The sequence below is a fragment of the Bos javanicus genome, chromosome 24, assembly GCF_032452875.1.
Source record: "Bos javanicus breed banteng chromosome 24, ARS-OSU_banteng_1.0, whole genome shotgun sequence".
NCBI lineage: Eukaryota > Metazoa > Chordata > Mammalia > Artiodactyla > Bovidae > Bos > Bos javanicus.
This window is the reverse complement of record NC_083891.1, coordinates 43,338,594-43,363,412: the sequence shown is the minus strand read 5'-3', so window position 1 is coordinate 43,363,412 and position 24,819 is coordinate 43,338,594. Positions and strand designations below refer to the sequence as shown.

Below are 24,819 nucleotides of genomic sequence, written 5' to 3'. Positions count from 1 at the left end.
ATAAAGACAAATTGAATAGCAAGATTATTATTTTTCTTCAGATATTCTAGTAAATCTAGAAATATTTTATATACATTAACAGCCCACTGTGAATAATATTTGGTAATACTTGGGTATTAAACAAAAAAGAAAAAGTCCCATTTAATCTGATACCATGCAACTTTCCTTCAATCCCAGTTACACTGGGAAGATATTAATAGTTTTTGCACCTCGGAGTTGGGACCACATTCTTGAGAGAGACACCATCTCGTAACAATCAGTGGTGTGACAAGCTCTGCTTCACAAACATTATCAAAGAGAAGAGTCTCAAGCTCTACTCACCTTTTTAAGCTTAAGCTATATGAAAACTGATGTCAGTTCCTGAAAACGGTCCAATGAGGAGAGAGCACTTTGATGTTACCAACGTGGAGCTTGAATTGCTGAAAGGAAAAATAAAGAATTTCAGTGAATCATTTCTTGGCTTCCCTTAGTGAACCATCCCCTTCCCCAAATTCCAAAAAATACTAGAAAGGACTTCCTTGGTGGTCCAGTGGTTAAGCAGCCACGGGCTCAATCTCTGGTCAGGGAACTAAGATCCCACATGCTGCAGGGCAACTAAGCCTGCACAATGCAACTACTGAGCTCCCATACTCTGGAGCCTGCCTGCCACAGCTAGAGTCTACACACTGCAACCAAGATCCCACGTGCCGCACCTGAGACTCAAGGCAGTCAAATAAATTTTTTTTAAAAGATGCCCATTTAGGGGCTTCCCTGGTGACTAACTGGTAAAGAATCCGCCCGCCAATGCAGGAGACATGGGTTCAATCCCTGACCCAGGAAGATCCCACATACCATGGACCAACTAAGGCCATGCACCCGCCACAACTATTGAGCCCGTGCTCTAAAGCCTGGGAGCCACAACTACTGGCCCGCATGCCACAACTACTGAAGCCCGTGCGCCCTAGAGCCTGTGATCCACAACAAGAGAAACCCCCCTGGATGAGAAGCCCGCACAAGGCAACTAGAGAACAGCCCTTGCTCGCTGAAACTAGACAAAAGCCTGCACAGCAACAAAGACCCAGCTCAGCTAGAAGTAAATGAAAAAAATTTTTTTAAATACTAGAGGACTGTCACAATAAAAGGCACAAACACCAAAATGAATAAAACAAGCATCAAATAATAGAGAGAAGGAAGAGAGAAGCCCCCAGCACACAGTCTGGGGTACATGGCATGAACTGGGGATAAACTCCCCCAAACAGCTCTTCAGCAGCCACAGGACCATCAGGTTCTCAGTCTCCAATCAAAGGACACAGACTTGTTTCTTCAAAGTCACAGGCCTTTTCTTCAATGACGGGTCGCAAACATATATACTGGACAACATCTTTATTGGACTAGGTGTTAACTACAGAGATCCTAAATATGGCTGTAGTTTATGAACCCAAAGTATCTGTCAACCACATGGATCACTGATCCTTAATTATAAAGGAAACAGACCACACCTTTTTCCTCCGCTGAAACACGTCTAATTTTGTGGAAGCAACAATGACCTATGCTTAGACCTTGCTGAAGTGTTCACTTCCAAGATTTGTGTCTTCAAGGCTGTCTTCACCTCTGCCCTCCACCCTGCTGGCAGGACAGACTCTCGACTGTCTAGTTCCAGTTCACACGATCTGTCACCAGCATCCTCCTCCCAGTTTGATGAGCACACTGTCCTTCACATCACTCCAGGTCACATCAGGTGACCACCTAATGCCTGACAAAGCAGTTCCAGGTCAACTCAGTCAGCTCTGTCTCAAATGGCACAGGCACCTCTCAGCACCCAGCCTGCCAACGTGTGGGATTACATTCCTGTCCAAGGGTGAATAAGCCACCATCTGTCTAGCTTGTGTGCCGCAGCAGGAAACCTGCCGCCTGAAGCATGTTCCTGCCATATGTCACTCCTGAGTGATCAGTCAAGACTAAGACATTCAAATAAAAAATGACTGTATCCAGCCAAAGTACCCTGTGAGATTCCTGTGGACATTCACCCTGAACACACAAGCCAAATACCCCTCTATTTTTATGTAACTCCTTCCTACCAATACTGTGAACCTACACTCTCTCCTGCCTTCTACTCACTGAGAGAAGAAAACAACCCACTTCTGACTTTGATGATGGTTTTATTCCTCAACTGAGACTGCTCCTGTCAGTCTTCCTGGGATTCAAATGCTGATTTCCTGGGAACAGAAGTCAGTGGAATAACCAGAAATGTATGTGGTGGATAGAATTCTAAGGTGACTGCCAGTGGGGTCACACCTTTGCATAATTCCCTCCTCATAAGTGTTGGCAGAATCCATGACTTGCTTTTGTCAGAACATGACAAAAGCAATGAGATGTCTTCCCTTGATCTGGTTTCACTATTTAAGACTCCATGTCAGCCTACTATTAATAGAAAGTGAAGGACTCCCTTTGCAGCTCGCAAGAAATGTGCAATCATCTCTGAAGGGCCTGTGAGGGGCCACACAGCAAGGAACCACAGGGGCCTCTAGGCACTGAGGACGGTCTCCAGCTGACAACCAGCAAAGAAACAGGGACATCAGATCTACAGCTACAAGGACCTACAGCTACAATTTAACCTGCTCACTTAAATGAGCTTAGAAGTGGATTCTTGCCCTACTCACGCCTCCAGAAGAGAACACAGCTGGGCTGAAGCTTGTTGGCAATCTCTGAGATCCTGAGTAGAAAACCAGCTAAGACATTCCCAGACTCCCAACCCATGGGAAATCATGAAATAACATGCGGGTGTCAGTTTAAGTTATTAAGTTTACAGTCATTTGTTTTATAGCAACAGTAAATATATTTACTAATTAAACATAGGAGTTTATAATATATGCATATGTTAAATGCACATACAACTACCAAATCAAAACAGCTCTCCATACCTGCCTCATCTGTCCATAAGCAAAAACTCATTTCTCCTATTTGAGTATGAGCTTTTTGCGGGCAAGAATGCAAATCACCATCACCCTGGTATCATCATGCTTGTGAAGAATATGTGGCACATGGGAGGTCTTTAACATTTTTTTTAAAACAGAGTTAAGTCCCTACATAAAAACCTTCAAGGTGTGAACTTTCAAAGACGCAAACATGCGTTCCAGCAACGTCAGGTGTGAAACTGCAGGTTGCCCTCCATCTCCCATTGCCACTGATCCTTCAGCTCTACCATCTCCCACCTCCTCCAACCAGTAACTCTTGTTGCCCTTTTACTCGATACCAGCCTCTGTATGCTAGCTATTGTATTATACTACTGTACTCTTCAAGGTACTGTACTGTAAGATTAAAAATGTTTTGTTTTTGTGCTTGTTTTTTGTATATTACTTGTGTGAAAAGTATTGTAAACCTATTACAGTACAGTTCTACATAGCTAATTGGTGGGTACCTAAGCTAACTTCACTGCACTTACAAACAAATGGGACTTACGAGAATGCTCTCAGAATGAAACTCATTTTTATATAAGGGAAGATGATGCTGTGAAAGTGCTGCACTCAATATGCCAGAAAATTTGGAAAACTCAGCAGTGGCCACAGGACTGGAAAAGGTCAGTTTTCGTTTCAATCCCAAAGAAAGGCAATGTCAAAGAATGCTCAAACTACTGCACAATTGCACTCATCCCCAAGTAAGACGGTAGGCGTCGCAAGAGGGCATCAGAGGGCAGACACACTGAAACCATACTCAAACACTAGTAAAGTAATGCTCAAAATTTTCCAAGCCAGGCTTCAGCAATACGTGAACCGTGAACTTCCAGATGTTCAAGCTGGTTTTAGAAAAGGCAGAAGAACCAGAGATCAAATTGCCAACATCCACTAGATCATGGAAAAAGCAAGAGAGTTCCAGAAAAACATCTATTTCTGCTTTATTGACTATGCCAAAGCCTTTGACTGTGTGGATCACAATAAACTGTGGAAAGTTCTGAAAGAGATGGGAATACCAGACCACCTGACCTGCCTCTTGAGAAACCTATATGCAGGTCAGGAAGCAATAGTTAGAACTAGACATGGAACAGACTGGTTCCAAATAGGAAAAAGAGTACATCAAGGGTGTATATTATCACCCTGCTTATTTAACTTATATGCAGAGTACATCATGAGAAACGCTGGGCTGGAAGAAGCACAAGCTGGAATCAAGATTGCCAGGAGAAATATCAATAACCTCAGATATGCAGATGACACCACCCTTATGGCAGAGAGTGAAGAGGAACTAAAAAGCCTCTTGATAAGAGTGAAAATGGCTTAAAGCTCAATATTCAGAAAATGAAGATCATGGCATCTGGTCCCATCACTTCATGGCAAATAGATGGGGAAACAGTAGAAACAATGTCAGACTTTATTTTGGGGGGCTCCAAAATCACTGCAGATGGTGAGTGCAGCCATGAAATTAAAAGACGCTTACTCCTTGGAAGGAAAGTTATGACCAATAGATAGCGTATTCAAAAGCAGAGACATTACTTTGCCAACAAAGGTCCATCTAGTCAAGGCTATGGTTTTTCCAGTGGTCATGTATGGATGTGAGAGTTGGACTGTGAAGAAAGCTGAGCACCGAAGAATTGATGCTTTTGAACTGTGGTGTTGGAGAAGACTCTTGAGAGTCCCTTGGACTGCAAGGAGATCCAACCAGTCCATTCTAAAGGAGATGAGTCCTGGGTGTTCTTTGAAAGGAACGATGCTAAAGCTGAAACTCCAATATTTTGGCCACCTCACGCGAAGAGTTGACTCAGTGGAAAAGACTCTGATGCTAGGAGGGATTGGAGGCAGGAGGAGAAGGGGACGACAGAGGATGAGATGGCTGGATGGCATCACCAACTCGATGGACATGAGTTTCAGTGAACTCCGGGAGTTGGTGATGGACAGGGAAGCCTGGTGTGCTGTGATTCATGGGGTTGCAAAGAGTCAGACACGACTGAGCGACTGAACAGAACTGAAAGCCAAATTAAAAGAGTTATGATTTGTTCATCTCTGGTTACTACAATAAGGCTAAAGCAATAGAGTTTGTGCAATCCTTCAAAGCAGAACTCAGAGCCTCAAAATTAATTTCAAAATAGGTGGAAGACACTGAGCATCATGTCTTATCTCCAAACCATGAATAGACAGTTTCTTTGGGACTGGTTATGTCATTCTACTTGTGAACCTGAGTCACTACTTAGTAGTTCTGCTCCATAGTTACCACTTTTGCCAGATATCCCTCCCAATTCTTGGGCATGTAGCTATTAGCTGAATGTTAAATGAAAAAAAAAAAATCCCTAAGAAAATTTCCAGTCAGAATCATTCTTAATTTTCCATTTGTATATGTATTCATTCCCAACCAAAATGGAAAAACCTGTGTAGGTCAAATGCCCTGACTCTAAATCTGAAACAAAACGCTACTGTCAACTTCATGACAACCTATTTCAAAGGTTCTTTAAGATCGTTTTTTAACTGATTTTAAGATCATCGTTTTAACTGATGATCTGTAATTTTTTTAAGCAAGACATTAAGCTGTTTAAAAGTTGAATGCATAAATCATCCAGTTTTTGCTATCCTTGAGATTAAAATTAGTTTTTTTATAACAAAGAATATTGTTACTCAAGTTGTATCTATTTTAAATGTTGAAAGGACTAGTATAAAAACGGGAGATTTTGGAGAAGGAAATGACAACCCACTCCAGTACTCTTGCCTAGAAAATTCCAAGGATGGAGGAACCTGGTGGGCTATACAGTCCATGGGGTCGCAAAGAGTTGGACACGACTGAGCGACTTCACTCACTCAGTTCTGTTAATTATTTTTAACTTTATAAATAATAATGCAATGAAGATCAGTGTTAATAACCCATATATGTATAGATTTTCCCGTGCCCTTCCAATAAATTTTAAGAAGTGCAAAAAAAAAAAAAAAAACGGGAGATTTTAAAACATTCAAGTCCATTAAATTACTAAAGAAAGTACAAAATTAAAACTTCTTTCATCACAGAAACACACCATACTCTTTCGAAATCTATATTCAGGATCTTATTATATATTCTTACTCCCTCATAAATCACTCAATAAATCTGAACATTATTTCCAAGATTAATCCCTGGTGCTCAACCCCTTAGGCAGCAGAATGAGCACACTAAAGCCAAGAAAAACTCAAAACACCAATTCCATGACAAACAAGGCAGAGAATTTCAATAAACTCATCACTTCTCAGCATAACTAACTCTCTTGGGCCTATCTCTACATGTAAAAATAGCCAGTGACTCACAGCAGGGAACTCGAGGGGTTACGGAGCCATCCTCCCCACTTAGGCAGAAGAAGTACTAGGCCCAGAGGACAGAACACACCCAGCTCCCTGCACCCTGAACTCTAGTTAGTGCAGGTCTTTTCCTTCTTCCCACAAAGCACAGCTCCACACAAAGCTCAATGCTTCGGAGAAAGAAGGCTGAGAATGAATAACATGCCCCCGCCCATGAAACAGCCTCGCGAGGGCGGTTCACTTAAGAGAATAAGCACAGGTGCTCACACAAGGTCTGGCAGCAGTCCTCCTGAACCACCCCCGATGCTTGAGCACCTGAGGATGGGTCCACCTCAGCAAGCAGAGGCTGCGGCTGGGGGCGGGGCGGCGCTGAAGAGCCGGTGCAAAGCAGGGCCTAGGCACCCCTGCAGAGGAGCAGGCCGCCAGGCCCCTCGTACATGAAGGGGGCACAGAAGGGTACAAGGTTCAAGTGACGGGAGAAACCAAGGAACGGGCCACGTCCTTTTTAATATCTGTTTGGCTGGGTCGAAATGGCAACCCACTCCAGTATTCTTGCCTGGAGAATCCCATGGACGGAGAAGCCTGGTGGGCTACAGTCCACGGGGTCACAAAGAGCTGGACACGACTGAGCGACTTCACTTTTCACTTTCACTGGGTCAGGCGTTAGTTGCAGCACATGGGATCTTCACTGCTGTGTGCGGCTACTATTCATTGCGGCACACGGGATTAGCTGCCCTCCCGCACATGGGATCCTCGTACTAGCCCCCCATCAGGGATTGAACAGGCATCCTCTGCGTTGACGGTGGATTTTTAACCACTGGGCCACCGGCGAACGCAGAGCCACAGCCATTCTTAACTTGCACAACCTCGGTGAATTCTCTTTAACGTAGTGGAAGACTGAGGCTGGTATGAGGCCTGGCAGTGGGTCCTCTGGAACAGGGGCCCCTGAGTACAGGACGACCACCGTTCGTGGTCAGGGTCTCAGACATCAGAGTAGCTGCAGGCTCCAGTTACTGAGTGACTAGGAAAGCAGAAGACCACTCCTTTCCCAACTGCTCGGGCCCTAAAGGAGCCCATGGGCAGCTGGACGAACGGACGCAGGACCAGGTTTCTGGTCCCCGGACCCCCGTCATGTTCGCCTTCTCCCCGGGGCTGAGCTGTTCCAGTGCAAACGGCCCGGGGTGGTGCCACTCACTGCCCACCGCCACCACCTACAAGTCCAGCCAAGGTGGCCCGTGCACAGGCCGGGCCCACAGCCAACACCAACTCCTGAGGAAGGTCGGGCCTCTCCGAGTGAACGGCCTACGGCCTGACAGGAAACCGGACGGTTTTCCGCTCTGTTCTGGCCCGACTGCCTCAGGCCGCAACATTCAGAAGCCCCATCGCTCAACTTCACAGAGGCCAGAACTACCTGTGAGGGAACCAGGCCAAAGAGCCACCCGGGCAACGCTGTACTGCGAAGTCGCGGAACAGCCAAAGTGGCGGCCAGGCGGAGCTTCTGAGACGTGCACACAGGGGACGCACACAGTACGCAGGGACTCAAGGAGGCACGCACGCACAAGGGCGCGCGCACGCATATGACGCACATGTAGGTGCGCACTTATTTGCTTACGTGCAGCCAAGGCTTAAAGGCCATTAAGATGGAAGCTTGCGGGGCCTAGACAGAGATGTAATGTTTCAAAGCCAGTTGCTGCTGCTACTGCTAAGTCGCCTCAGTCATGTCCGACTCTGTGCGACCCCAGAGATGGCAGCCCACCAGGCTCTCCCATCCCTGGGATTCTCCAGGCAAGAACACTGGAGTGGGTTGCCATTTCCTTCTCCAATGCATGAAAGTGAAAAGTGAAAGTGAAGTCGTTCTGTCATGTCCGACTCTTAGCGACCCCATGGACTGCAGCCTACCAGGCTCCTCTGTCCATGGGATTTTCCAGGCAAGAGTACTGGAGTGGGGTGCCATTGCCTTAGGAGAACAGAAACCTAGACAGTCTATTAAAAAGCAGAGACATTACCGACAAAGGTCCGTATAGTTAAAGCTATGGTTTTCCCAATAGTCATGTATGGACGTGAGAGTTGGACTATAAAGAAAGTTAAGCGCAGAAGAATGGATACTTTTGAACTATGGTGCTGGAGAAGACTCTCAGAGTCCCTTGGACTGCAGGATCAAACCAGTCAATTCTAAAGGAAATCAGTCCTGAATATTCATTGGAAGGACTGAAGCTGAAGCTGAAACTCCAATACTTTGGCCTCCTCGTGCAAAGAGCCGACTCATTAGAAAAGACCCTGATGCTGGGAAAAATTGAAGGCAGGAGGAGACAGGGACAGAGGATGAGATGGTTGGATGGCATCACCGACTCGATGGACTTGAGTTTGAGCAAGCTCCAGGAATTGGTGATGGACAGGGAAGCCTGGCATACTACAGTCCATTGGGTCGCATAGAGTCAGACACAACTGAGCAACTGAACTGAGGAGAACACGAGTTTTCGGCAAAACTAGTAAAAGCACCTTAAGGAAACATCAAAAAAGACACGGGCTTCCTTTAAGTGATGTTCTGGTCTAAGATGGGGAGTTTACTGCTACAACTGACCTGACCCTTGAACATGACTGAGCAGCAGACCCCCTCAGAATGCAGACTTTTTCCAACTTTCACTTTACATATCTTTAAGGTCACAAAGTGTGCTGGAGTAGAGGTCACAGCATAAGAAATTGAAAAGAGAAGGGTCTGAGTCCTGTTTCCACCAAAACTGTTCATCTTCCTGCCTTTGGCCCTTCACCCATCAGTCCCCTTGTTCTGGGGGCAGTTGTCATCCCAGCCAGCAGCTTGATTTCCAAACTCAAGGGAAGAAAAAAAGGCAAAGCCCAATGCTTCCAGAAAAGATCACCAAGCGTAATGAGGACTGCAGGACATCAGGCCCTTCTCTGCCTTGGAGCCTCCCTGTCGGCCTGCGGCGCCTCCTGGAAGGGCCTCTCATCCAGTGTCCTCCGTGCAGCAGCCTCACTCACATCCAAATGCATATGCTATGGGCCGTGTAGGTGCCAAAGTCCGGACCCTCGAAGGCTGGGGGAGGGCGGGCAAGCGCACAGCAGGTTCAACACAGGCTGGAGAAGCAGTGGCATTTAGAAGACCCGTTATAACATCCCAAACTTCCTGCCATGTACTCTCAGAAAATGAGGAGGACCTAGGTTGTTAGTTCCCTGAAAACCCAAAATGTAACAAGGGAAACAGGACAGACATGAGCAAGCCCATCAATGTCAATGTCAAGAACTGTTTTCAGAAGCCAAAGATGAAAATGTCCTCAGTTTCTTACCAACCTATATTAATAGTTAACATCCAATAGAGACCCAGTTCTTGGTAGAGAGCTGTTCCTACTAGCCAAGTGCCTGGTCCTGAGAGGAAGTGAACACTCAACACTGGGAAGAGACTGGAGGCAGGAGGCAGCAGCAACCCAAGAGCAGCCAAGCCCACCCAAATTCCTAACCCTTGGACCAGCATCCAGCCCGCAGGTGCCATGGAGGTGCCTGTGCCAGCAGACAGGATGAGCCGGCGCATCCCCCTGAGGCTGGAAGTAGGCCAGGATTTGACACAAGTTTCTTGGGGGTAGGTTCCAGAAGAAGGACAGGTGCTGGACAGTGAACATGGACAAGGGACCCAGAGACAAGGTCAGAGGGGTGGTGGGCCCAGGGCTCCTGCACATTCATAGTGACTGGCTTTGACTCAAGCAGAAGGAGGAGCCTTCATTCCACATGGGCTTCTAGGCTCCAACACCCGGGCCCTGTGCCAAATGCTGAAGCCATGGAAATAGGCAAAACCAGACTCTTCCACCCTCAGTGGTGGCCACAGTCTCCATCAGTAGCCTAAGTAGTGGGGGCCTGGGAGCCATCGTCTTGCGGGCTTCTCTCCACCTTTATTCACACAGATGCTGAGCCTCTGCCATAGCAACTAGAGATACAGAAGTCCTGAAAAGTGAAGTCGCTCAGTCATGTCCGACTCTTCGCAACCCCGTGGACTGTAGCCCACTAGGCTCCTCTGTCCATGGGATTCCCCAGGCAAGAATACTGGAGTTGGTTGCCATTTCCTTCTCCAACAGGAAGTCCTAAAGTTGTCCAAACCAGCATGAAGAAGCAAACTAAATTCAAGATCATTTGAGTCTTGACAATGCCTCATGTAATTCTCAACATTTAAGTCTATCAGCAGACTCCTCAGCAGAGAGCACCTGCTTGACAGCAGGTATTCAGGTGACACTGCAGCATGTTCACGTTGGCTTCAGGTGACAGGAGCCACCACTGGGGTAATGGAAGGGCCACCTGGGCAAAGTGAAAGTCAGCACCCAAGTGAGGAAGTGAAAGAATACAGGGAGATCAACTCGAAGGCAGGGCCAGGCCCAGTGTAGAAACCTATCAACTGCCCAAGGATGAAGAGAGACATTTTATTTAGAAGTCAATAAAACATGTTGTTTATCTGACACTGCAACTCAGATACACTATACGAAAGCCACGTTCCATGAGACGCGCTCACGAGAGCTGCAGCAGGCTGGAAAACGTATATTGATGAGGAAACCATTGTTCAAAGAAACATCCATCTACCCCATTTCATGTGAAAGAAATACAGATGCTCTCAACAATCCCATGTTAATTAATCATTTTAACTGAAAATACATCCATGGTTCCACCACCTCATTAGAGGTCAAGTTCATTAGAGGTCAACGTGGTTGGTTTTCAGCCAACTGCTTATATTCCATTTGGTCACAGTTTTTTCTTAAATTACCACATTCCTTGTCATTTCAGACTATTCTTAGAAAATATTTCCCAACATCTCCATGAAATCAGCAAAAAATAACTACTGAAGTTGAAATTCTACCCACTTAGAGGCAACTACTAGCCAACTAGAATCTGGACATATTGTTCTACATGCTACTGAATAATTAAGGGTAAAAATAAAATTTCAGAAAACATACACAATTTAGTCTTCTCTTGTTTGATGCCATGGAGTCTTTCCTCAGTCTTTCAGGTTTCATTAAAGAAAGCAAAGAACACTGTAAACTGATTTGCTAGTTTCCATACTTGCTGCCAAATTTCCACTTCTGCAAAACCAATTTCAACCAGAAAAAAAAGTAAAGCTAATCTTCTAGTTCTTCACATGGTTTAATTTATTCAGAATGTGCGGTAATACGTTGGAAGAAAGAAAATCGATCATTGGCAAACAATGAAAATGTTAATTTATAGTTTTATTTTTTAATCACTACACTGTCTCAGAATCATTTCCTCCTCTGAGTTCTGGAAAGCTTTAAAAACATGAATGCTGCCAAACAATGACCTTGTTTTAAGCCAAAGTTCAGTTATTTTAAGGAATTTACTACCTTTTAGACAGAGTTCTCCTGAAAATCCTTCCAAACCACTAACTTTGTTAAGAATTTATACAGGTTTACAATATAATACTGCATAGCTTCCAAACATTTTAGAGTTACACTCTGTGCATTACTTTTGCCTTTAACAAAGCAGTAAAAGCTAAGATGAATGATACAGATAAGGAGAGGGGGAGACAGATCAGGAAGTGACTTCAGCCCACAAGGCTAGTCACAGACAATGAAGCCCAGGGCAGAATGCAATGTGGGAGGGATGCTTCAGCCCCCAAGGACCAGAAGGAAGAGTCATTTGGAAAGCATAACATTTTGCATCTACTGACTTATCAAAATATCTCCCTTCCTCAGCATCTTCAACAGTATAGTCAATAAGCACCAAGTTTTCAGATCCTCAGGTGAAATTAAGCCTCACTTAGCCAGAGCCCGAACAGTTGGGAAATTCAAATAACTGAAATTTTTGTGAGAAGGAAAATTATTACAACCAAAAGACATAATACAAAAAACAATCAGCCACCTTCCCGGTTCCAGTGGCTGCCAGGACCAGAAGGGAGAGGGGAGAGGAAGGGAAGAGTCAAGCCAAGAGCTGAAAGCCAGAGGAAGGGACCAGATGCCCCCACCTGGAGGAGACTGGGGCACAGGGAGAACAGACTGAGTGGAAAGGTGGGGAGACATCCCCGTCTGCAGTCCGTTCACAAAGCCACAGAACACCCTGCAATTGACAAAGAAAATAACAGAAATCACTGTGGCAGTGGACTCAGCCTGAAAAGTACAAGAATACAAAGTCTGAGGAAAGAATGCCCTGATCTGCAGGTGACCTAAACCCAAGCTCAGAAAGGACAGTTAGTTTATATCCCATACTCCTAATCTGTTCCTTCTGCACTTCCCCTTTCCCTTTGATAACCGTAAATTTGTTACATACTATACAAAAAATAGGTAGGCAACGAGGATTTACTGTATAGCAAGGGGAATTAAAGACACAGTCTTGTAAGAACCTATAATGGAATAGAATCTGCAAAAACAAACAAAAAAACCAAAAGACTATGCTGTACATCTGAAACTAACACAATATTGTAAATCGACTATACCTTAACACTTTAAAAGGGAGAGTGACTCACAGTCCAAGGCAAGCCGCTCCCAGGGCCCCAGCACAGCCGCAGGACACTGCCACTCACAAGGGGTTGGGGGCACCTGACCCCAATCTCCCCAGAGCCGACCCCAAGGAAGAAGGGGCTGAGGCTGAGGGGCACCGAGTGTGAAGGGAGGGTGCTCTTCTCGAGCTGCAGACAGCAGGAGCCAGGTCTGAGCACAGAGGCAGCATCAGAGGCACGCGAGCTGCACAGGTTGTTTTTAGAAAGTGAATTATCATGCGTAGGCCGCCCTTGGAAACTCTTAGGATCCTGAGAAAACTGTCCTTGTTCCTCTCAAACCCCATCCTGTGTGACGGAGGAGACCCAGTGCTGCTGCCTGCAAACAAGAGAGACAGAGCACCTCTTGGTGACAGCCGTGCAACAAGGCCATGTGTGCGCACATGCACACACATATATATGCTTCCCGGGGCTGCAAGTACAGTTTTCAAAAGTAACAAGCATTCCTTGATGATTTAAAAGTGCATGGACTTCCCTGGTGGTTCACTGTATAAGAATCCACCTGCCAATACAGGGGACATGGGTTTGATCCCTGGTTTGGGAAGATCCCACATACCATGGGACAACTAAGCCCATGTACAACTACTGAAGCTCATGCACCCAGAGCTCGTGCTCTGCAACAAGAAAAGCCACTGCGCTGAGAAGCCCACCCACAGCAACTAGAGAGTAGCCCCCACTCACCAACGAGAAAAAGCTAATGAGCAGCAACAAAGACACACCTCAGCAAAAAAAAAAATCAAATTAATGAAAGTGCATGACTCTACATAATCACACGCAGAAAATGTTTCAAACACATTTAATTGTTGGGGCTTTCTGCAAGTACAGGTATAACTGAAGACTGCCACTCCAGAAGCCACTTCCGTGACTGAGAACTGCAGCCTGAGGAGCTGCTATTTGCCTCCCCCTTACCATGGACACCCTGCAGATTCTCATCAAGACCTTGGCAGGGACATGGAAGATGAGGTGACTCCACCTCACCTCTCTCGGCCTCTGGACACAACAAAGGCGAAAACCAGATTCCCTTCTCAGTTTGCGGCAGGCACTTGTCCCCAAGACTATCTGAGCAGAAGAATGGAACAAACGTCCTGCCTTCAGAGAGCCTCTCCAGTCTCTTTGTAGTAAACCAGCCTTTTGTGCTTCTGGATCCTAAGGGAGAAAAGGGCAGGTCTGTGCAAGGGCCACTCGCTCGGGCCTAGATCTGGCCTCCTCGGCACCAGGCAGGTCTCAGCTCCCCAGGTCAGACCATCTGGGGGTGGGATCTAGAAATCTGCATTTCAACAAGCCCCCTAAGTAATTCTTAAACATTACCAACATTTGGAAACCAAAATTAAAACCCAAATGAAACTGACCTATGTGAAGGAGGGAGGCAGGCAGCCTGGAGGTCAGAAGCTGGAGGAGATGGGGGCCCTGGGGCAGCTGAGTGAGGCTGACACCAGGCCACCCTGCCCTGGGGGCTGTCACAGAACCCACAACTGAGCAGGGACACACGCCACCCCCCAAAAGACTGACGGAGGCCCTCTTACCTTTCCCGAAGATGCAACTGCTCTGAAGAAGGAGAGCAGAGGCCTGCCCTGCCCCAAGTGTGTCATTTCCCAAGAAGCTCACTCCTGCCACACCTTCCAGCAGCTGAAGATGTGCCCAGGGGAGCACCTTCCTCTCCAGGAGACACCCAGCCGTGTAGCAGACGACGAGGGCAGCCTCCAGGCAGAGGGGCCAGGGAGGGCGAGGTCTGTTGGATGGTGCCAGAGAAACAGGGTACCACGGGGAGCAGTGGGAGGGAGCCAGGAGACGGAGTCTCAGGCCAGGTCACTGGGATCGCGTGACCAGCTGCGAGTTGTTCTGGGGTCCCAGACCAGGGAACATGAGAACATCTGACAGCTCGTAAACTGCATTTTAAGGAGCCCTCCCAGTGACTCTTATACACTGAAGTCTGAGATCCTCTCTCTAAAGCACATAAAAGACACACGGGGAGGGGAGGAAAAACCAAAGGTCAAAGGCACAGCAGTCTGTCCCCACACCGCTGCAGAATCCAAGCAAGAAACACCGGAATCAAACGCAGTTCAGTTCAGTCACTCAGTCGTATCCGACTCTTTGCAACCCCATGAACCGCAGCATGCCAGGCCTCCCTGTCCATCACCAACTTCTGCAGTCCACCCAAACCCATGTCCATTGAGTCAGTGATGTCATCCGACCATCTCATCCTCTGTTGTCCCCTTCTCCTCCTGCCCTCAATCTTTCCCAGCATCAGGGTCTTTTCAAGTGAGTCAGCTCTTCGCATTAGGTGGCCAAAGTATTACCTACGAGTAAGAATGGAAATGGCTAGGAGGGAATACTCTGAACTACAACCACAGGACTTGATGGCCCCAAGATGGATCAGATGACCAGGGAGAAGGAGGCAGAGCCAGGAGAAGTCTGGGTTTCTGGCTTCGGGACCCAGCTTTAGGTTAGGAAGAGAGAGCTTCTACATCACTGTACAGACAACTCTGCCAACGTCTGCCTCAAATTCTGTTAGAAGCTACCTTGAGATGCTCCTGATTCGGAAAGATTTTACTTTAAATGCTTTTCTACAACAGCACAGGTGTGAAAGGCACTCCGGTGCCTTCTCCAGCTACAGTCTCCAGCAAGGATCTTGGGAAGCTTTATAAACAGGAATCAATCCAGATTCAGCCTTGGAAGAAGAGAAAGGCTAGAAAGAAATTACTCGACACAATCCAAATGTAGCCATCTGCAGAGAAAAGTATGAAACAATGCTTAATGCTCACCCCAATTCTGAATAGAAAGGAAACAGTACAGGGTCTAATACAAAATACATGTTAAAGGCTTCTCTGCCTAAGAATGTCATTTTCCCAAGTTTCAATAACTTGGGAAATTCAGGATATGTACGGAAAGGTCCATTCTTAATTAACTACACTCATGAAAGACACTGTATAATTGAACAATGACAAATACGTATTCATTTCTGTCTTTACAGAATGTTTTTATACTCATTAAATTCATGTGTGTCTCATGTTCTGCATATTCTCTCTTTAAAGAGCAGCAAGGCTCACTCTGAGGATGGGGCTCCAGGGAGTGAGGAAGCTGTCCAGTCTTCAGCCTGGGTCCTTCCCTCACAGCTCAGGGGAGGACCAGCTCTCTGGCCTGGAAGAGGAGGCCCATTGTGGCCTCAGTGGTGCCTGTAAACGGCCCACGTGGAAGGAAGGCCAGCCTGCTCGGAATCACAGGCACGTTTCACCCCATCCACATGGGCTTTAAAGGGGCTGCTATCAAGGTGATGAGCTCCTGGTCCCCAGGGAGATTCCATCCATGGATGAAGGGCTCTCCTCAGTCAAGGGACAAGACAGAGGGACTTCACGCCAATGGGCAGGTGACCACTCCTGTCCACTGAGAAAGAAGGTCAAAAAAAACAGAGCAAGTCCTGGAGAGAAAGACATCTTTGCAGAGGGAAGGAAATCATGGGAGAAAGAACAGCAGCAGCAAATACTCAGCTGAGTCCAAGATGCTACACGGAGAACCTCGCATCTGCCGCTACTGTCATGCACCCCTACACCCCAGCTGTGAACAAATGTGGTCAAGTTGATGTAAAACTTTATGACCCAGCCAGAGGCCTGAGCAAAGAAGAGCTGAGAACATGCCTGTATCAAGGTATCAGGGGCCGCCAGCTAGGAGGACCTGTCTGCTGTTGGGCTTGAAAGAAGCTGAGGCAGCAGAGGGCAGATTTACTAGCTGTGGTGCAGGGGCCACTCAACAGCCAACCAGGGACCTTTGATCAAAATCAGCGTGTGCTAGCCTTTTCTCTTAGAGGGGAAGACAGAATGAACACCCCTTGAGTTGTGTGAGCAGCACACAGGCAGGATATGTGGACAGAAATAAATGACAGATAAAGATGACAGAGATGATTGATAGATAGACAGAAGGTTGATATAAATAGAGAATAAAGATGATGTGGATATAAAGTCAGTAAACAAGAAACACTGGGGAAAAAATGAATGAAAAGCATGTAACAACGCAGGACACAGAACACACTAAGGCTTGCAGCTCCTTTTACCAAGGCCCTGACTCAGAGCTACAACCGTGGGACATTCACAACTAAACTTCATTTTACCCAACAGTCAGAAATTAGGAAGTTGCCATAGACTATGCAAACTCTTTCGCTGAAGGAGATGTTATGGGATTGTGTAACACCAGCGCTCCAGGAAAACAACAGCAAGTTTCAGGAACACGTGGTCATCCTGATCTGAGGATAAAATGAGGAACTGCTGCCCCTCCGGGGTCGTGGGTCTGTCTGGGGGTGAACACCACAGACCTGCCCTTTCTGCACAAATTATGAGTCTCCTTCAGAGGGCATTTTCTGGGACCTTGTGTTACAGAGGTCAAAAGGCCACTGTTCTGGCCCAGTCCTTTCTCTGCCCACCTTGGAACACCACTGTGCCCAGCCAGCTAAGGAAAGAGGAATACTTCTCTCGAGAGACCAAATCTGGGCCTCAGAAAAAGTCCAGAAGGAAAGACGATTGACCTAAACACTGAATTAATGAACAACTAATGTATCAACTGCAGACTTCTACAAGGTGTAATTAGATCACAAATGCTTTTTAGAGACCTAGTGAAAGAAAGGAAAGGCAACCGTGAGAAAGAATTTAACCTTCAGGGCACAACGGACGAGTCCATATCCTCAACATCCCGCTCCATGTTTAAACGTCAGTTTGAAGTCAGACAGAGGAAGACAAACACTATATGACCTCACTTACATGTGAAATCTAAAAAATACAACAAACGAGTGAATATAACAGAAAAAAAGCAGGATCACCAATACAGAAAACAAACTAGTGGTCTGTTATCAGGGGCAACATAGGGGTGGGGGTGGGGGGTAAAAACTACTGGCTACAAGGATGTATTTATAGCACAAGGAACGTAGCCAGTATTTTATAATAACTATAAATGGAGAGTACCCTTTAAAAATTACATAAGACATTTTAAAATAAAAACAAAAGATGGTTTGGGACAATGGAGTCTCTTTTCTGGATATTAAGTGAACAAGGAGTAACAGCAGACGCTGGAGCTTTCCCTCTTGCCAGCAAGCTTTCAGTCTTGCCAGCTGCTGCCTGGCCGGCATGTGTGCGCTAGCCGTGACCCACTGTTGTCACCTGTCATCTGCGACAGGGCTCCTGGCCTCGGCAGTGCTGACACCTGGGGCTGGGTGACCGTCCCCGCCCTGGAGGACAGCTGCAGGCTCCCTGGTCTCTACCCACCCAATGCCAGCCCCACCCCTGCCTCCCAGTTATGACAACCAAAGATGTCTTCCCCACACCGTCAGTGTGCCCTGCGGGGAAGAGCACCTCCATGGAGAACCCGTGCTGGAAAACACCCCATGCAGTGGCTGGTTTCTCACAAATAGAGGGCCCGGGCTATACTCTGGACCCCAGAACACCATCCTGCAGTTGCCTGCCATGAACAGTTGGGTGGGTGGGTCAGGGCAAGTCCACCACCAGGAGGCCAGGCTGACGAAGGGGGCCATAAAGGAGCAAAGGCCGGCGAGGGACCCTCTCTGGCCATCAAAAGAAGGGCTACGTCAGCTAGCACCTTCGCACCAAGCCTCTGGGGATTGCTAAAAGGGAAAAGACTTTCCAAACAGCTTTTCCACAGGAACCCAGCCACCTCACCTTTTACCATTTAACTCACCGGCTGAAGACCCTTAGCAGCGTGTGCCCACTGGGCCTCCAGGCCTGCTCAGCAGGTCCCCCCACCACCCCCACCCCCTCCACTTGGCGGCAGCACTTGTAACGGGAAGTGACTTGTGACAGCTCATAAACTGCTCTGAACACAAAGCAGCAGTTTGACCTCCGTTGTCAAAGGAGGTATTAACAAATCTGCACTTCTGAGTTCCCACACAGGCAATTTTCTCATCATTCTGACAAGAGAAATGTTTAAGGAAAACAACAAACAGCTCTGAGATCTATGGGCGATGTTTCCAAGTAAGTGCACATGGCAAACAGCTGTGTGTCTCAGCGACTTCCTCACCCTGGCAGGTGCACTGCGCCACAGGCGTGACACCCGGGCTCCCCACCGAGGCAGCCCCTCTCCTGACCCTTTCCATAGAGAAGAGAGCCTCCCTGCTGTGTGCCAGGGCACACCCCAGCTCACCCAGCTCCCTAGAGAAGTACCTGCAGGTGCCAGGCCACCGGAGATGCTTGAGGCAGGTGGGACCTTGCTCACAGCAGCCCCACAGACTTCCTGCTGTCCAAGGGTTCAAGTTCAGGGCCGCCGGGGAGATGCCGGCTGGTCCCTCCATCCCCAGGACCCCATTAAGGGGCAAGTTCTGACAGCCCAGGAAGCAGTTTAGAAAGTGAGCAAAATGCCAAGACACAAAATCAACAGAAGAGCCTGATGCAACTGCACGGAGAGGGTGCCAGGAGCAAGGACGGCCCCCCGCAGACCCTTCCCTCCAGAGCACCCCCAGGCTGATTCACACACCAGCCCCCGCATCGCAGCTTCTGTTTCCACATGACTCAGTGGTTGCCACACGCCTCACCATCACCCCAGGCTCTGCCCTGTGGGGTGTGGACTGAGTCCCCTGAGGACAGTGTGACAGGAGCGCACACACAGGTTCCACATCCACCATGAGGAACTCCTGATGCTTCAGATGACTGAGGGAAAAGGCCAGGCCTCATCACTGGGACCCATGGCTGCAACACCGCCAGGATCTGCATAAGTGCAAGGTGGGCACCAAAGGCCTCCCGAGGCCAGTCCTCTGGCCAGCGCAGGGCTGGGGTGCTGCCAGGGTCCCCAGCACAGTAAACGTCCACAGGGAGACGAACGCACATCTGCAGCTGAGCTTCAGCAATCATATCAGGTTTCGTCAAGCTTCATTCACGGGGAGCAGACTTACTCCATCCACACGCACAGTTCCCGCTGCAAGACCCATGTTCCCTCAGACGGTGCCATTTCCAGGGAAGCCCAAAGGAAGCATTCTTTTCGATTTCCCTTCTTTGGTCACCAGGGTTAAGTTTTCATACAAACACTAACTTAACTTGAAGACTAGTAAGAAAAGCACCCCACCTCCTCCACAGCCTGAAACTCCACAACTCAGTGAAGCAACTGTAACATCTTATAATGTAATAACCCCAAGGGACCAACACTGAGACCTCTCTAGGTATCCCCACCTGGGGGCGAAGCAGCTTACTAGCATAGGCTGGTGGTTCATTCACTCACTCAACTAACAAGTACCAGATAACGCCCTGGGGGGATGTCTGTGTTAGGTACCAGCCATGACTGGGGAAAAGCACCCACAGACAGCTCTTGTGGGGAGAGGAACATGTCAGATCAGGGGCATCTGAACATCTGGAGAAGGTGGTCACAGAAGTCAGGCTCTGTGCAGAGGTCAGGCGGAGCTGGAGGAGCTCAGGCTGAATAAGAAACGTGAACTGGCATTTTGATGAGTGTGGCAAGGGCTCTGGAGTGAGGGCATCTGCCCGTAAACCCTTCTGCTTGACTTCCCACTTTTCCTGGAAACTGGAAGAAGGCAGGAAAGGACCCAACCCGGTTCTCACTTCAGGGTGTTACAGGAGCAACTGCAGAGCACCAGGTCCTTAGTGACCTCACAGGGCCCCCAGGCACACATGGGAAGGGCACTGCTGAGGCTGCAGGCACTGCTCAAGGTCAGTTCGTCGAGCAGAACGTGAGTTCCGGAGGGGACAAAAGTGAATGAGCCACAGGCTGGTCACAGTCAAGAGGGGTAACCAGTTCAGACGCTCTGCTCTTCTCTACATTCATCGTTTGAAATTTTACCGTAATAAGAGGATGAAGATAAGCTGGAGGAATAAACATAGCAGTGGCTGAACACAACACAAATATGGCATTCGGTCTAGGCTTCCCTGGTGACTCAGATGGTAAAGAATCTGCCTGCAATGCAGGAGACCCTGGTTAGACCTCTGGGTTGGGAAGATCCTCTGGAGGAGGAAATCGCAACCCACTCCAGTATTCTTGCCTGGAGAAATCCCATGGACAGAGGACCCTGGCGGGCTACAGTCCATGGCATCACAAAGAGTGGGACACGACTGAATGACTAAGCACTGGTAACAGAGGGTTTAGTAGGAGCAGTGATGAGACCCAGCATTCTGTGTGCATTGCGCCTGTGATGCAAGTCACCGTGAGCTGATGCGGCATCAGGCACCAAAGTCAGGGAAGCTGGGTGAAGGGCAGGAGGACTCTGTGTAAACACAGTCACTGCAATGCCACTAATAGAAAGTTTGTTTAAAAAAGCCGAGGCATAATGGTAGAAAGGAGCGGGGATGTGGATTTTAAAACCCTGCAGACACCCTGAAAACAACCCATAATTCTCACTACCTCCTGGCAACTAAAAAGCTGCCCAGGTTGGAACCTGAAAGTCTGTGTGGTGAGAATGGATGTGTTTCTAGTTACAATGTTTGGAGACCTGGGGTTTGCCTGGGTCTTCCTCTTCCTTGGTTTACCATCAATGAATAAGCACTTGCTGTTAGGAAAAATCATTAAGAGCCTGTAGATAAAAAGACATTGTAGACTTTCAGGAACAAAGGTAACCTAACTTTTAAAATCTTGACATCATTTGTGACCTACCTGCAGGAATGTTCAACCCTAAGGCTAAGTGCATGTGTGCTAAGTCGCTTCAGTCACGTCTGACTCTTTTCAACCCCATGGACTGTAGCCTGCTAGGTTCCTCTGTCCACAGGATTCTCCAGGCAAGAATATGGGAGTGGGTTGCCACTTTCTCCAGGGGATCTTCCTGACCCAGGGATTGAACCCACATCTCTTATATCTCCTGCATTGGCAAGCAGGTTCTTTACTACTCGTGCCACCTGGGAAGCCCCAAGGTTAAGTGGAAATGTTCTCATTTCCAAGTGTGACTAACAGGATGTCAGAGGTGCAGAGTACCAGCGCCTCCAAACAAACTAGCCTAACGCCACACTGGGAGAGGACGGCCCCCGGAACGGTGGCCCTCCAGCCCAGCTCCAGAGATGCCAACAGAAACAGGGATTCCATCTAGATGGGCCACGTTTCTTCACAGAACCGCGCCCACTCCTGTACCTACACCAGCGGGTCAACAGCAGCCAGTCACACAGAGGGGCTGCAGTGTCTGTGTTCTGCACCATGGACAGACTGAAGGAAAAACCTTACGTGGCCATGGATTTCTGCAAGTGGTTCAGAGGAGGGCGTCGGAGAACCCACATGTGTTCCAGTACAAGGCTGAAGAAACACATGGATGTGGAAATTGAAGGTCCCTGGGCCAGCTTTCTGAACAGTCTGCTCTCAGTGGGCAAGGATGTAGCCTCAGATGACATGCAAGGTGGGCTCATAGGCAACCCCAGATGACCTCAGGTGACCTCAGGCTGAGAGGCAGAGGCTGCAGAGAGCATGCAGGATTGTTCATGCTTTTAGATCAAAGCCAAATGGCGATTTGAAGGGAAAAGATGGAACCGTGATCCTGCGTGTGACTGTTTCCACATCTGAGAAAGTCTGTGTACATGGGCGCTCCGGACACCGCTCTCCATGTAGAGTGAACCTCACCGTAGCAACTCGTTCCTGCTTCCACGATGCTTAAAAAAGACAGACATCATGTTGTTTTCCACAGTTTTTCAGAAACTGACTTTTTGTTCCATGGCCTGAAGAAATCAAGTTCACTGGTGATTTTCTTGTTATAAAAGTGATCACTGTAGCAAACAAGGAAAGGGTAAAAAGACAAGATTTCAAAATCATCCTTGGGCGATGCGTCCATTCTTAAGGTCCTGGCCCATCCCCTGCAGGTGTTCTTCAGGGAAGTGCAGTGCCTGCCTCGTTCCAACAGACTCCTGATGGAGGCACAGTGGAACTCGGCCCTGAGACAGCCCGCCACCGCTAGAGGGAGCAGGACCACAGATGTGTCCCCCGGACGTGGGGAGACTCCCACCTTACCCGCAAGCACCCCTAGTGTCTTTGACACATCACACGGGCTGAAATCCATCACTGGAAATGAATCGCTGTATAACTTGCCATTAACTGGAATTTGTCTTATCCAGGTTTTTTCCTTGTTCCACCTAAATAATTTTCATATCCTCGTGAATTTGAAATCTAAGGTTTGCTGTGTGTGCTAAGTCACTTCAGATGTGTCTCTTTGTGATCCCATGGACTATAACCCACCACACTCCTCTGTCCATGGGATTCTCCAGGCAAGTATACTGGAGTGGGTTGCCATGCCCTCCTCCAGGGGATCTTCCCAACTCAGAGATCAAACCAGGGTCTCTTGTGTCTCCTGCATTGACAGGTGGGTTCTTTACTGCTAGTGCCGCCTGGGAGACCACACAACTCAAGAAGATGAATCTAACACCAGAATAAAAGCACAGTCAGGTGTCTGGAGGATGAGTCAAGCTCCCAGGGACCTGTTCAGGGTTTAGGCTTCTTTGACAAGATGAGAAAATGACTCACAGATTGTAACTTTCTCTACTTTGAACTTTTCCTGATCCCAAGGACAGAAGAAAACAGCTGAGAAGAACCGAGGTTATGACAGACACTTGGTCCAAAGGGAAAAATCTCTGCCTATGATGATTTCAAGAACACTAACAAATCTGATGATCTTCCACAGTTTGATTCATTTGTTTGAAACAGAGAATTTTTCATTCACCAGCAGTTTATTTGGCAAGTGGGTTAAACTGGGAGAGGGGGAGGGAGGGCGAGAGCAGGTCATTTTGGGGAAAACAGTCAAATGAAAGTTAATGTAGATGAGGAAACACCTGGGGGTGGGGGGGCGGTGTAGAGTTGAGCTGTGCCGGGGCCGCTCGGCCCCCAGCATGGGCTGTGCTTCAGCCTTTCTGATAGGTAGTAGAGGCCTGGCCTGACCCCTGGTGACTATGGTGGACCCCCAGTGCCCACCCCTCCCCCACCCCAGGACTGGCTGTCCTGCTGTGTCCTGGCTCTGGCCTGTGCTCCCTGGGTCCTATGCGCGCTGTCCTGGGCCATGGAGGAAATCTGGACAGGCAGGACACCCAAACGAGGCCTGAGTGAAGTGAGTGATGGACGCACAGCCCTGGGGAGAGGGGTCTCGGTAGCAACCACAAAGCCCTGGGGGTGGAGCTGGACAGTGGGGAGCCCCAGGGGACAGTAGTCATGCCCCCAGGCCGGGCACAGCAGCCCAATCACCAGGCCCGGTTCACTCAGCCACTGGGCTGAAACCAGACTATGTGGAAGGGAGGTGAGTAGCTGGTCAGAGAGCCCTGCATGAGCCCAGGGGAGGGACACATACTGAGCTACTGGTGACGGAGACAAGTGACCAGATTTAGGGCAGATTCTGAAGGCAGAACAAGCCCCTGCGTGGGGAGGGGGAGTCCAGGAGGGCTCCTGGTTGTGCGTCTGAATCACTGTGGGGAGAGAGGGGATAAGGACACGGCTCTAGTCACAGGCTTGGGAAGGACCACTGGTCAGTCAGGCCTGAGTGCGGAGCCAGGGGCAAAGGCCTCCACGTAAATACAGAGCCCATTTCAATCCACGCAATGGAATTCTATGCTTTCCAGGCATGGGTGGGAGGCTCAGTAGGCAGAAACTTTCCCCACTGACTGAAGGTCAGACCCCTCAGACATGGCCAGATCCCCAGGCCATGTCACCAAGCACCCAACCACGTCTCATCATGAAGAGGTTGTCAATAAAACCTCGCCAGAATCAGTGACAAAGAACCACAGGAAGGAAGCTCAGCTAAGGGGCGCTCAGTAACCCCACCAGCTCGCCAGGCTCTGCTCAATGACCACCTGCCCCTCCTCGCCACAGTCCCCACTCCACCAACAGCAGAGAACATCCCAGCAACACAGAAGACAAGAATTCTGCTCAGCAAGGAGGGGCCATTTCCCCACACTGTCCTTCAGGGTCAGGCCACCCCCAAATGCCACTGACCCTCCAAGACAGTTACTGATCCACAGCCCAAGAGGGCAGAAAGCACTTCCTTTGCACCAAAAGCTCCAAGGGACACCTGGCCCACACTGGCGGTTTAGTGGATGTCCAGGCAGGGACCCTTTGGCCTCTGCCCCCATCACCAGCTCAGGACGCACCTGGACTTGGGGAGAAACAGCACCTCTGGGGCCTGCAAAGGAGAGAGCAGGAAGC

General features: G+C 48.4%; 1 protein-coding gene across 7 annotated transcripts in view; it reads right to left on the bottom strand.

Moving 5' to 3' along the window:
* LDLRAD4 (low density lipoprotein receptor class A domain containing 4) overlaps window positions 1-24,819 on the bottom strand; it is a 172,252-nt gene that overhangs the window by 136,743 nt on the left and 10,690 nt on the right. For 5 of the 7 annotated variants that reach the window (XM_061400029.1, XM_061400038.1, XM_061400039.1 and 2 more), the window contains exon 2: window positions 322-419. The gene's annotated coding sequence lies outside the window, so the exon portion shown is untranslated. Of the gene's footprint in view, window positions 1-321; window positions 420-7,635; window positions 7,739-21,870; window positions 23,588-24,819 lie in introns of those variants that run through there. The other 2 variants (XM_061400034.1, XM_061400031.1) reach the window with 2 other exon arrangements.